Raw genomic sequence first — 4,020 nt, forward strand, 5'->3', positions numbered from 1 at the left:
CAGGACTCCATGATGATGCGTGCACAGTCGTGTCCGACTTTTTGCGACCCCATGGACTGTAGCCCTCCAGGCTCCCCTCTCCATGGGATTCTCCAGGCAAGAACACTGGCCTGGGTTGCCATACCTCCTCTAGCGGATCTTCCTGACCCAAGGATCAAACCTGCGTCTCTTATTGGCATTGGCAGGTGGGTTCTTTACCACTAGCGCCACCTGGGAAGCCTTAAGATGCCACAGATACCGTACAAATTCACTTCAAGGCACTTAATTCTCCTCGGCGTCCTCATCTGTGACACGGCAGTCATGACAGCTCGAAGTGGTACAACACACGCAGAAGCACTCATCAACCCACGAGGGCTTCTTTCTCCGCCCCTCTCCCACCCTCCTGAGGGCGGGGAGGGCAGCATCTCTAGATGATTCAAATAAGGAAAACATTTCGGGAAGATCAGCAGGTCAGAAGGCAGCAAATTAACCGAAAGGAATGAGGCAATTCAGGTTTTGTAAGGCTGAAATGTGTTTGTTCATATAATACCGGTAAAGAATACACAACTAAGAGTATAAAATCAGGCACAAAAGTATTCACTTAGAATTAGAAAATAAATCACAAGTTACACATTTTTAAAGCTGCCAAATACCGCTAACGTTGCAAAAATTCAGGAAAATAAAATATCTGTTCGTTGACTGCCTGACATACTCCTTTAACGCTCTTTTGGACTTCCCTGGCGGTTCAGTGATTAAGACTGTGCTTCTACTGCACGGTGCACAGTTTCAATACCTGGTGGGAGAACTAAGATCCTGCGTTGCCCACGGCATGGTCACAAAATACTCTTTTATCCACACATTTGATGGTGTGATTGTGGCCTCTACCCGCAACAACCCTTTAAAATATGCTCTAGGGAATTTTTTGGCGGTGCAGTGCTTAGAATTCCATTGCAGGGGGCAAGGGTTCAATCCCTGGTCAGGGAACCAAGGTCCTGCAAGGAGGCATGCAGCACAGCCAAAAAATTAATAATAATATTTAAAAATAAATATATAAAATATGCTGTATAGAAAGAACAAAATGTTAATTCAGTCTTTTCCTCTAGGATGATTTAATCAAAATGTTTCTTCATATTGACAATTTAGAAAAGTGTCTTTGAACTTCACAATGCTATTGCTGTATCATGTCAAGACAGTTCTGGGAAACACCACAGGTACCCCAACACCATCCTGCATGGTCTACAAGTGGAGAGCCTAAGCTATTCCATCTTGTAAAAGAACTCCATTTTGTAAAGGTTCTGGGCAAAAAGACTTAGACTTTGGATATTACCCAACCTTGCCCCACTGCCCACAAGCCAATCGGCCCTCAGGTTAAACCTCCTGACTTTACGTTCAGGAACTTGTGATTTACCTTGAAAGTAAAAACCAATCAGGAATCCACACACAACCCTATAGAAGAAGGTAACCAATCAGTTGTCCTTCAGCCTGAACACCCCCTTTTTACCCTTTCACCTGAATATTCCCTATAAAAACAGTGTAACCCAAAACTCGGGGCTCCTCTCCTTAGCCGCTGCGTCGGTGATGGTGGGAGCCCCAGCTTGAGCTTGGTAATAAAAACTCTCTTGCTTTTGCATTGGATACCGGCTCCCTGGTGGTCATTGGGAGATTTCCTGGCATAACAGAAGTGTGTTAAAGGAGAAGTTGAGGAGGAAAGAGACAGATGTCTGAACGACTGTGGTTAAAAGTTCTTACTTGGCAGATTTCACAAAAGCATATGACCAAGAGCAGGGAGCCCCTTGCACAGCTGTGGACGAGGCTGTGGAAAGGAGAGGCTCTGAGGTGTTTGCTTTCAGTGGTTTCTCAGTAAACCTGCCTCCAAAGGGGAGCCAGAGGGGCACCCACTTACAAAGGCTGCTGCTGCTACTGCTAGGTCACTTCAGTCGTGTCTGACTCTGTGCAACCCCATAGACGGCAGCCCACCAGGCTCCCCCGTCCCTGGGATTCTCCAGGCAGGAACACTGGAGTGGGTTGCCATTTCCTTCTCCAATGCATGAAAGTGAAAAAAGTGACCCCATGGACTGCGGCCCACCAGGCTCCTCCGTCCACGGGATTTTCCAGGCAAGAGTGCTGGAGTGGGGTGCCATTGCCTTCTCTGCTTACAAAGGTTACGCCAGAGCATCATGTCAGAGCTGGGTTCATTGCATGTGTGTGTGTCTTACAAAGGTTACACGCAATAAACCCAGCTCTGACACGATGCTCTGGCCAGGCAGAGATGGAGCCAAAGGGCAGTGGTTGCTGGACGTCCTTCACAGCCAATTCCAGTGAGACTGGCTTCCTGTTCTCTTCAGGTTGAGGATTCTGTGGAAATCCCAGTCATCTCTCCAGGACTTCGCAGTCTCCCAGCCAGGAGAAAGAGGAAGCAGAAACGCCAGCCCCTGAGAGAAACTGTCTTTCTTTGGCGAGCTGCCTTGAAGTCGGGGGTGGGGGGGCCTACTGCATGCCTGAGGTGTCAGCAGAATGTCCACCCAAGCAGCAAACTGGGTAGGGCTCCTTTTAGTCCTTTGCCAGGAACTGTAAGGAAAACATAAACCCATACATTTTAGCAGAGAAAAGCTCTGGAAGGAGATTGTCAGGGGGTTTCCATGAACCCTCAAAGACCACAGGCTTCATTGTCGCTGCCCCTGAGCATTCCACATCAAGGAAGACCACTAGCCTTCCCTGGCCTGGGCTGAGACACAAACACATGTGTCCTTTTCTTTAACTTGATTTTTTTTTCCTGATTATGAAAGAAAAATACGCCCATTGGGGGAAAAGAGAAAACCTAAAAAAAAAAAAAAAGAAGAAGAAGAAGAAAGTAAAGAAACCCTGTTATCATTCCGTAATCCCACACCATATTTCATGCCAGTGTTTTGGCATATTTCCCCCAGCCATTCTCAAAGCGTCAGTTTTGCAAGGATTCTGCTGTTTTCGCTTAACATTTAAACCATGTCTTTGTCTTGGAAAAACTCAGTCTAAGCATCATTCAAACACTGCTAGATATCTCAGCACCTCTGTTTACAAGAGTGGCCAATTTCAAAAGAGTTTTTCGTTTTGCATTTTGAAATAAAATGCAAAAAGTCCAAAAGCAAAGCTTGACTTTACCGACGGTGCGCTGCCAAGCCACCCAGCAGGATGTCCAGCAGGATACGAGGGGACTCGAGATTCCTTTCCTTGGTCACGCCCGCCCCCACCTGCCCCCCTCCCAGCCTCCCCCCAACCTCCCTCTTTATGCCTCCTTCCTTTCCTGCTGAACTTGGTTTATGGCTCAACTTGAGAGAACAGAATGGACTCAAATCCTTGCTGGCATCCAGCGGATAAAAGCCAACTCAGACTCACACCCCCGCACCGCCAGCTCCCGGGGTCACTTCCTCATAGACTTTTTCACGGCCTGCCCCCGGGCCAAAGCCACGGACCATTATGAAATGTGGGGCGGGTCCCTCTGCCTCGCCTTGCCGGGCGCCCAGAGCCCCGACAGCTCCCCTCCTTCAATCACTCTTTCCAAGGTTCTTTCCAACCCCTATACCCTTCGACCCTACTGTCAAAAAAGGTTAAAAGCTAAATATGTACTTGAAAGTCTGATAAGCAAGCAAAAGCTTCAGCCTAAGGGAGGAACGCTGGAATTGTGCAATCCCAGGAAATCAGGAAGCGGTGGGCGAAGATGGGGGTGGGGTTGAGGGTCGAGGGCTCCGCGCGAGGCCCACCCGGGGCTCTGGGTGCCGAGAGGTCTTTCCCGAAGGATCGCAAGCCGCAACCCCTCGTCCCCGGCCCAGAAGGCGGCGGGTGGCAGGGTTCCGTCTCCCCGCGCCGGCTCCTCTGAGCCAAGGTCGGGGCCGGCCGGCTCTGCGCTCGCTGGGTGACGCCGGCCCCTCGGGGAGACCCCGGCTCGCGCGGAGCCGCGCGGGGCGCTCGGGCCGCGGGGAGCCCGGGGACCCCCGGGGCCGAGGTTCCCGGGAGCGCCGGCGCGGGTAGGGGGCGCCAGGAAAGTCCCGGCGGCGGGCGGGGTGC

This window comes from Oryx dammah, unplaced genomic scaffold, assembly GCF_014754425.2.
Source record: "Oryx dammah isolate SB20612 unplaced genomic scaffold, SCBI_Odam_1.1 HiC_scaffold_2, whole genome shotgun sequence".
Taxonomy (NCBI): domain Eukaryota; kingdom Metazoa; phylum Chordata; class Mammalia; order Artiodactyla; family Bovidae; genus Oryx; species Oryx dammah.